Genomic DNA, 10753 nt, shown 5'->3' on the forward strand with positions numbered 1-10753 from the left:
GGGGGCATTCGGGCAATGCCCGAGGGGCCGGGGTCCGAGTTCCACCTGAGGGCTGCTTTTGAGCAGCCTGGGGGCCGATTTGAGCGGTGTCTCTCTTGTTCGCCTATCCCGCCAGCGGCCCAGTGGGTGTCCGAGTGGCCTTTCTGGAGTGAGATGGGTGCTCATTACCTCCTGTATAGCAGCAACAGGTAGAGGTGTCACCCCTTTTCTCTCGCTGGGCCTCCCATTAATGTAGGCATACTGAACGGGGCAGGGGGCCTGAGCAGAAGTGGCCTCACTCGTTTTCAGGTGTGTTTTACTAGTCTAAACTGATGCATGCATATTTTTTTTTACCCTCTTCCCCCCCCCTCCCCCCCCCCCTCACCCCCATTTTTATGTATAATTACGCTGAAGCAGTGATTTGAGGGAAGGCATTATGCAAATGTGGGGCGATTTTTTTATGCGTGCCCGGGCCGATTTTTAATCCCAATCCAACCCTGGCGCTTACTACCCCTGAGGAGGCGTCGAAGCATGTAAATTGATGCCTCCTGTCACGTCTATAAACGGGCGCCATGGCGTGTGTGTGGGTTCAGTGAACGGTGGGGGCAGGGGGATGTAATTCCCAAGTTGCCAATGTAAATGAACTAGGCACCCATGAGACGCTTCAGATGGATTGGAGGCTCACAAAGACTGTACACGCATGACGCCATGGTGAGACCGGGCATACGTGGAGCGTGAGAAAGGGCTTGGACACACATAGATTGGACATACGAGACAGGGCCTTACGGGGAAAGGGGCGAGTCGATAACACTGGGCACAGTTGAGGAACTGAACAAAAAAACAGGTGTAAAGGGATTATACATGTGCACAGACACAGTTCGAACACACAGAGGCTGTGCAGCAGGATACTACTCACAGCGCAGGAGTTGGGGCACGTTTCAGAACTGTGCTGCACAAATGTTCAAACTGCCCGGCCTGCAGGGGAGTGCAAACAAGATGCTAGCACAGTAAAACAAGCACTGGCGTTGCCAATAGGTCTCGCAGTAGGAAAGTTGGAGCTATTGGTTTTGTGAGTGGCGTTGCGTGTGTGAGTGGCGTTGCGTGTGTGAGTGGCATTGCGTGTGTGAGTGGCGTTGCGTGTGTGAGTGGCGTTGCGTGTGTGAGTAGCGTTGCGTGTGTGAGTGGCGTTGCGTGTGTGAGTGGCGTAGTGTGTGTGAATGGCGTAGTGTGTGTGAGTGGCGTAGTGTGTGTGAGTGGCGTTGCGTGGATGAGTGGCGTTGCGTGGGTGAGTGGCGTTGCGTGGGTGAGTTGTGTTGGGTGTGTGAGTGGTGTTGCTTGGGTGAGTGGCGTTGCGTGGATGAGTGGCGTTGCGTGGATGAGTGGGGTTGCGTGGATGAGTATGAGTGGGGTTGCGTGGATGAGTGGCGTTGCGTGTGTGAGTGGTGTTGCTTGGGTGAGTGGCGTTGCGTGGTTGAGTGTGGTGTTGCGTGGATGATAGTGGGCTTGCGTGGGTGTGAGTGGCGTTGTGTGTCTGTAAGTGTTGCTGTGTGGGTGAAAGTGGCACAGAGCCTTTGATGTGACATTTCAGGTGCAGAGCATGAGATTGATGCAAGGAGCAGGCATGGGAAACAAAACCTTCCTGATGTGAGAGACGATAACGGGTGCATATGCATAGGAGGAGAATACAGGTATATGGCATGTGAAGATATCAGGTGGAAAGATTGGGTAGGGAAGATAATAGGTTCAGGGCTTGCAAGGCATGAGTAGAGTAAAGTATGACAAAATGGTGCAAGGCATGAAAAGAAACTAAGGCCAGGTGTGGAAATTGAGGAGTAAAAATAACGATACGGCATGAGATGCCCAGCAAGAGAATATAAAATGTGTGCCAAATTCAGGTGGCATGGGTAGGTAATGTAGTTCAAGCAACTGTGAAATAAGTGACATCACAGGCTTTGGTGTGCAAGGCTAGCGAAGGCCCGTCACTTATGTAAGGCTTAGGAAGAGAACATAAAACGTCGAAAACAAGGACAGCGAAGAAGATAGCTGTCTGACCATAGCTGATCCGAAAGTAGCCTTGTTTGCTATGATTACAAGTGCAAAGAATGTCCCGAGAAGGTAGGGAGTGCAAGGCATGATACAGGAAATTATGTGTGCCTTAAACCATGGTAATGTAAGCAAACTGATACAAGTTGATCGGCCGGGAAGCGGCCAGGAAACACAAGTACGGCCGGCCACATAATTAGGGGAGGAGAAGCCGCACAGCACACGCTGGGAGAAGCCCTTTGATGTGCTGTGCGGCCGCGATGCGCGCTCTGTGCTGGGGGAGGGGGGACGGCCATTAGGAACAGGAACAGATGGCCATGAAAGTGTATGGGCCAAATGCGCGTGCCTGTACGTGCACTCGAAGAAAACGCCACGGAAAAAAGCGGTGGTTTGACTATCCGATGGAGCACATGAATTCTCCCCCATTTCCCATTGCTTCATTGTTTTGTTTCAAATATTTACGCACAAACAAGAACCAAAAAAAAAAACGAGGTCATTGAAACCAAAGCGGTCATTCGTCTGCAGGTGATCAGATGACTCAAGGGATCTGTTTTTCATTTGTGGCTCTTTTTGACTGTTATTCAAAGAGACTGGCTCATTCTGTGCAGTTGGCTCGGCGCTTCGTACATCTGCAGTTCAGAACAAGAACAAGTCGGGTTGGGGCGGGAGAGTGAGAGAGTGGGAGGGAAGAGCTGGAAAAGCCCAGGCTCGGCAGTGCAGCATGGCTGTGATTGCGTGGAGAGAGAGGGGAGGTGCTGGTGTGGGAGGGGGAGGCTGTGATTGCGTGGAGAGAGAGGGGAGGTGCTGGTGTGGGAGGGGGGAGGTGCTGGTGTGGGAGGGGGAGGCTGTGATTGCGTGGAAAGAGAGGGGAGGTGCTGGTGTGGGAGGGGGGAGGTGCTGGTGTGGGAGGAAGAGGCTGTGATTGCGTGGAGAGAAAGGGGAGGTGCTGGTGTGGGAGGGGGGAGTTGCTGGTGTGGGAGGAGTGCTGCTAGGGGAGGAGAAGCCTGATGCCGGATGGGGGCGGGAGAGGCTGGGCTTGCATGCGATGCGCGTGCATGTTCACGTGAACTTCATGAAAACCGCGGGGCTGAAAGCCCTTTGGTTTGAAGATGTTTTCGCCACATGAATTCTCGCTACGCTCGATGCGCTTGCGCACATCGATAGGTCGCGAGACCTAAACAAGCATCTCTGTGTTCACAGAAAAGCGCTATGATAGTGGGGCACCTTTATTTTAGTGTCAGCGCTGGTAAGTGCCTAGGAAATACCTGTGTGTGCTAATTACCCTGCTTCAATGGCCAAATATATAAAAGGTGGGGGAAAAACATGGAAAATAAAATGAGAGTTCGTCCTACATCTGTCGACCCCGCTTACCTTTTCCCAAATCAATTCCACTTAGACACAGTTTTGTTGTTTCTCTTTGTGGTCGCAGCAACATGGGAGAGGGCCACCTGCTGATTCAACTGGCACCCTTTTTTTAAAGCCCTTAATTCCCTTCAGAGGAACAGGAACAAGCAGTTGAACAGGCAAGAAAAAAACACATTACTGGTCGATCAATATGGAAAATGTTGTCCCTTTTTACAGGCAAGCCTGCTGCGTCTGCATCCACTGGCACTTCCATCTACGCCGGGCAGATATCATCAAACCGCCCCCACAAACTCGTTCAGCATTCCCATTGTATGTCATACACACTGATACAGATCTCCCCAGAGCATTTGGTCCAGGTGTGTGTTTTTTTTAAACAAAACTCAGGTTTCTTGGTAAGACGGTGAGAAAGCTATTGTAATTCAGTGCCCACTGGAGAGAATGATACGCCAACTGCAGGAATTCTGGCCAGGCTGACTCAGCCTTTCATCTTTCCATGGATGAGAAAATGTGTGGAACTTAGTGGATTATTCTCAACATGTTTTATCTGTATTTACGAATTTCGTGAGGTAGAAGCATGAAAATATTGGTTTGTTTATTCTGCTTATCTATATATTACTGACTGTGTCTAAGAGTCCATTTGAGCTCTCAACTTACAAGAACATGGAATAACAGATCTTGTATAGATCCTACAGTCATTAATGTTATTTAATGCTTTGAAAATATATGACCTCAAGTCCCAGCATTTTATAAATCTTAGAGAAGATCTGAGTTTGATTTTTAGGGCATGTAATCACTGTGGACTTCAGCAGCTGCGGCTATTCTATAGTGAATCTCTTTCCAATACCCAAATCAGGATCATAGGGGCACATGCATCATTGTTAAAGTTTGCAATTCCTTATTTGCGATTTTTAAGGAATCGCAAAGAAAGAATTGCAAAACGCGATGCAACAAAAAAATGCAATAAAATAAAGAATCGCTAAAAATCGCAAATAAAATAGCGATTTCTGTAATTACAATCTCGCAATTAGCGATTTCGCTATTTGCGAAATCGCAATTACTGAAGTTGTATTTTGACGCATCCTGATGTCATCAGAACCAGGAAGTGAGCAGCCAAAGCCTCATTTTCAGTGCACAGTCTCTGGGAGAGGAGGGAGCTTGCTCTGGGAGCTGAACAGGAGTGGGACTGAGACATTGGAAACACCTGGCATCTATCAGAAAATTGAAGCTTCACAAACAGCAGAGGACAGCCAAACAGGCAGGAAGAGGAAAATTACATTTTCTGAAAAAGAAATTGACACCCCCATTGAGGGAGTAGTCCACAGCCATGATAAGCTGTTTGGCAAATTATCTTTAAAAGTGGCAGAGCAGGAGAAAATAAAAATATGGATCCGGATCCAAAACAGGGTGAATGCCATTGGGGTGTCACACCGCACCATTGAAGAGTTGAAAAAAACGATGGCACGATGTGTGCAGTCGGGCTAAGGTGCACATTGCTGACTGGCTGAAGGAGGCAACGAAGACATGAGTGGGAACACCGACAGACACTGGGAACACTTGGACTTGGTGGATTCCACAATCCAGCCTGAAGCTGTTGTTGGTGTGACACAGCTAGACACCTCAAGAGCAGCAAACACATGTGAAGCTAAGATGAATGCATGTTAACATTGTCGTAAATAACAAAGGTAGAACATGACCCCAGTACAGCACAAGTCCACACTTTGAACAGCCAGTACACAATGTATTCAGAAAGGGAAGTACATTATGGGAGATGTAGGCAGGTCAAGCAGTTACAATGACAAACACACAAATATGATAAAAATAACTAAAAATAGTGTAATGTATCCTCAATTTTATGACATACAATTGATTACTGTGACATGACATCACAAGCATGAAATAATGGTGTTTTGCACTGTTTAACTTCATAGATGCAGAACGTGTAGAAGCTGAGGATAGTGTTTCCCAGGACATGCAGGACATGCAGGACACCAGCGCAGTTGAACATGTGGACACGTCAGTTCTGCCAACAAATCAATCACGTGCACCAAACTCACGCAGGGCAACTGTCCCACCACTGGTCCCCATGGATTCTGATGATGAGGCCAATGCAACACCTGAGGCCAGCCATGGCCAAGCTACTCCCATCCCAAATCCACAAACACAGGTTCGCAGAAGCAATGTCAGAGTCCGGCGTAGAAGAGCTAGATCACTCAGAACACAGCAGGAGGAGCAACCAAATGATGTCTGGGTGGTCTTGAGGGACAGATGCTCCCTATGCAGAGCCTGCAGACCAAGAACACACGTTTGGTACATATACAAATTGGGAAGATGGTGGCCAACATTGCAGTATTGTCCGATAATGTGCAGCATTGTGACCAAGGTCATGCAGGAGGGACATGTATCCCAGAAAAGTCACCATCGTCAACTAATGCAGTCCCTCAAAATGTATGCTAAATCCAACAATAGGCTGGCCACAACAACTGCACTGCTGGCACGTAGGTCTGTGACCATGCAAACAGAAATGTGCCATCGGAGCGGGGATGTGGCTAAAGCACTGGACCAGGTGACCAATGCAGTTGAAATGATGAATGCTTCCACAAGTGCGGCCAACATGTCCACGCAGGAAGAGGGTAGTGAGGCGGCCTCAAGCATGAGCAGTATAGCTATTCCAGATGCCACTGCAGTAAGATGCAACACACGCAGCAGTACCCCCTCCACTTCCAACATGAGGGATGAAGATGCTGGCTCTGGTAGGCGTCTGGGTGTTCATGGGAGAAAGCGCTAGACTGCCATGTACAATGACATTCCAATATGGTGACATACCATTGTTGTGATCTGACCTTTTGACTGACTTTCAAGTCATCATTTATTTTCATTCCACATATGTCCATTACCTAGACTCCTGTGCCACAAGTCACATTAAAAGTGTGTTTCAACCCTCAGGTCATAATTGATTTACATAAAGATTACTTTGATTGCAATATACAGTTTTTGTGTCATCATTACTCACCTCAGAAGTAATTTTGTGTGATGTCAAATCTTCTCCTGTGCCCTTCTGCTGAGCTTGCCCCTTTGCTGCACAATGGTGTGGCAATGGCTGGTTCCCATCCTCAGAGTCTCTGTCAGACACCTCGATTTCCATTCCTCCCTTTGTCGCATCTACTATCTTGCAGCACTGTTCAGGGTTGTACTGAAGTGCTCCACCGGTCTTATGGAGGCATCTGAATCGGCTCTTCAGCAGCCCAAATTTGCGCTTGTTGATATATGTGCTGCATTTTACCTCTGTTGATTGGCAGTTGTAGGATTGAGGTAAGGCGTCATAAGGTAATTACACAAGGCGTATGCGCTGTCACCTACATGTAAGTAAGCAAAGGGTCAGTGGCAGTTTGACATTGACATACGTACAATGACTGTGAGAATCAATTACACATATTTACCAAGCAGATGTCCCTCTCCAAATTCTCCCCTGACAAGACGGTTGTGAATGCCACTTTGCCTGAATATATAAGAATCATTTGCACTGCCTGGAAATTGCGCCACAATGTCAGTTATTATGTTTTTGGCATTGCAAACAACCTGAATATTGAGGGAATTATAACATTTTCTATTTCTATATAAATATTCCTGTGATACAGGGGGACATATTGCCACATGGGTGCAATCGATACAACCCAAAACATGTGGGAGGCGAGCTATCTGGTAAAACTCCTGTTTAGTTTTAGCAAGGTCATGCGCTGTGGTAGGGAAATTGATGTGTGACCCCATCCGGGCCATTATGGCATCAAGGAATGCTTTGAATATTCTTGAAAGTACGCTTTGCGACACACCTCCAGCTACAGCAATGACTCCCTGAAAACTGCCTGACGCCTGTTGGTGTAAGCAACATAGGACCTGCACATTTGTTGAAATGGCCTTGGTCCTACGTGTCTGTCATTGCAGAATGGGGTCCAATTCATTGATCAGATCATGGATCATTGCTGCATTGAGCCTATACTTATCATATATCTCATCCTCTTGCTGTCCTATCAAAGTTATGCGGACTCTAAAAATGCGATCATTTATTCGCCTCCATCTGTGTCCAGCAGCCTGCAGCTTCATCCTCCTCGCCATCAGGTAAAGCCCTGCCATTGTGAAATGTGGTAGCTCATTCTGGGTGTGTTTCAATAAGTTTGAGTTGGTTTTCAGCTGTATCTGATTTGCACTCATGATTACCTCCTGGTTGTGATCCTTCTTATTTAGTGCTTGCAAAATTGCGATTTTCTGAAAAATCGCAGTTTGCGACTTTTTTTAATGAATGTCTTTTGCGATTCTTTATTTGGGATTCTCTATTTGGGAGGCGCAAATAGAGAATCGCAATAAATTCGCAGATGTTTTTTGTGATTCTTTATATTTGCGAAAACTTGTGTCTTTCGCAAATATACAGGTGATGCATTTCTACACATTATTTTGCGTTCGCAAATACAATTTTTTGGGGTTTTGCAAATTTTGCGATTTCTTAATTGCTTGATGCATGTGCCTGTGTCACAGCAAACACAAGCCCATACACCCATAAAACCTTTTATATGTACCCGGGGCGGTATTCCCTATTGTCCACACTGTCCAGGGTCTGTGTAAGGTGCACTCAATTACAGAAGTCGTATGTCGGAATACTGACTACAGAAACCTTGCGCTATGAAAATATTGTCGCAAAAATATTGACAACCAAATTACAAATTATATATATGTATATTGGTAGGCTTAGATTTACTATTCGTAACGTTGCATCTATGTACCATGAAGTTATGTACATGTCAGATACTTGTATATAATTACCTTGTTGATGTATTGGTTGTAGACGATATTCTATTTTTAAAGCAGAATATTTAAAAGTCAATCAATCACTCAATCAGGGTTCTTCTAGAGTGTGTCTAATCACCTGTAAGGATCTCAAGGCGCTGGTGAGGGGGGATGGGGGTGGTGGGTTTTGCAGTTCAGTCAAAGAGCCAATTGAGGCTGGGACGGTGATTGCCTGAGATGCCGAGGTAGGGAGTTCCAGGTCTTCGCAGTAAGGTAGGAGAAGGCTCTTCCTCCAGCTGAGTTCTTGTGGATCCGTGGGACAGTGGCCAGGTCCAGTGGGTGGAGCGTAGAGGTCTGGTCAGTGTGTAGAAGGAGAGATGTTGGTTTAAGTATTGGGGTCCTGGAGTGAGACCTGAGTTTTAGTGGTAGTTTTGACTCAGCCAAAAGTAGCACAGTGGGTTAATATGCCTGATGCAAAGTACCGTGCAGATCACAAAGTGCATATAACGTAAAGAGCTTTTGGCAGAGGAATCCTTTTGTTCCTTGCAGTGTATAAGTTAAACTCCTAATATAGAACAGTGAGCTAATAACTAACACCAAAGAGCTGCAAGCAATCTGCCAGGTATATTAATAATATTATAGCATTATGCTTTTCTTCCCAGCCTATCATTATTTTAACCTTGCAAAATAGGTTCCGTTCTGTAAATAAAATAAAAAATGGCAATTCTTATTATTAAATGTAACCCCCAACTATGGTGTTATGGTTCAAATTTTTAGTTTGTGCTTCTCCAGACCAAACGCTCTTAAACTATACTGTCTACCAAGAACACAACTTTCTGGCAGTGGGGGTTTAGAACAAGTGCGCACTAGCGTGTTTTCCTGATAATCTATTGCAAAATTCCAATTGCGCTCAACCTATTGTGGTCCCACCGCCAATGGGCCACGTCTAATGAAGATCCGGCCTATAAACAAGGAGCGTGTAAGTTATCTATCTTCCGTTAATGATCAATGTCCGAGCTGTATGCTTTTCCTCCGAACAGAGAAGATCCTGAGGGGGACTTGTTGGTAGATATAACAGCTCCAATTTTTTTTCAATCCATCATGCATTAAAAGTAAAAATTCAAAACAATCCAGTCAGTAGTCAAATTAAATCAGCCTTACAAATTCAAAATAATCCAGCCAGTGGTCAAATTAAATCAGCTGACGCGTTTTATCCAGTGCGGACATCATCAGGGCTCATAATCACAGGTGAAAAACATTTTCTTTCTTTTCATGTATATTATCTAAACAATTTGTAACATCATATGCCCATCCTGGTACATTCACTTCAGTGTGTACAATTGTACAAATGATTGTACCAGGATGGGCATACGATTTAACGAGCCCTGATGATGTCCGCACTGGACAAAACGCGTCAGCTGATTTAATTTGACTACTGGCTGGATTATTTTGAATTTGTACGTCTGATTTAATTTGACTACTGACCTGATTGTTTTGAATTTGTACTTTTAACGCCTGGTGGATTGAATAACAATTGGAACTGTTATATCTACCAACAAGAGTCCCTTAAGATCTTCTTTGTTTGGAGGAAGAGCATACAGCACGGTAATAAAGCTCCTTCCTCCCCAGCTGTTTTTTTTTAAGGTGGGTATTTGGACATATTTTGCTCCCATGGATCGCAGGGACGTAATGGGGGTGTACCATTTGAACCTTTGCCTCAGATGGTCGAGGCCAATACCATTAAGGGCCTTAAAGGATATATAAAGGGCCTTAGAGCGAACCCTTAGTTTCACCGGGAGCCAGTGTAGCCGAGTTAATTCTCTTCAAAATCAAGTCACATCTATACTACTATTATAAAGAGAGAACTGTGTCCTTTGAGCCAGGTAAACTCGAAAAGTACACCACCAATCACAACACCCAATACAGCGTTGGAAAGGTGAGGTCCAGGAGATGGACATAGGCTATATAAATGGACACCATATACACTAAAAAGGGGGGGCGCCATCAGTGGTAAATTAGTCCCTTCTGGGCATTAGGTGTGGGCGTTAACATTCAGAGAGGCAAGTTGTGGGTGTTACATGTAGGCGTTAACATTGTAGTTCACGGTGCAAAACCAAACAGTGAGGAGATGTGGCGTGAGATGTGGGCGTTAGATTTGGGCGTTAACATTCAGAGAGGCAAGTTGTGGGCGTTAGATGTGCGAGGAGAACATTGCGATGTGAGGAGATGTCACGGTGCAAAACCAAAACACACCATTCGCGCTCACAGTGCAGAGTATTTCAACCATTCGTGCTCACAATGTAGCGTATTTCAAACGTGCAATAATCACAGTGCAGCATATTGCAAACGCGAAATATTCACTCACACACTTTGGGGAGGCAGATTCATTGACCTGGGCGTTACCGGTGTATGCTGACATCAGGGACGGGGCGCGGCTTGCATTCACAGCCGACCAATCACGCCACATAACTCGCATAACACATGCAAGCCTTGCGAGGAATATTTTATAAACGATTTCACCATTGGTTACGCTCATATTTGTCACAGGGGGATGACCTCAAGCAAAAGAGGTGCGGCTTACACGGCGTTT

The 10753-nt window shown here is 45.9% G+C and overlaps 1 long non-coding RNA gene across 1 annotated transcript in view; it reads left to right on the forward strand.

The window, feature by feature from the left end:
* Positions 1-6367, forward strand: part of LOC147729673 (uncharacterized) — a 238765-nt gene extending 232398 nt beyond the window's left edge. The window contains exon 3 of the long non-coding RNA XR_015308555.1: positions 5316-6367. This is a non-coding gene — a long non-coding RNA (uncharacterized LOC147729673). The remainder of the gene's footprint in view (positions 1-5315) is intronic.
* Positions 6368-10753: the final 4386 nt, after the last annotated feature.

This window comes from Lissotriton vulgaris, chromosome 2_1 (genome assembly GCF_964263255.1).
Source record: "Lissotriton vulgaris chromosome 2_1, aLisVul1.2, whole genome shotgun sequence".
NCBI lineage: Eukaryota > Metazoa > Chordata > Amphibia > Caudata > Salamandridae > Lissotriton > Lissotriton vulgaris.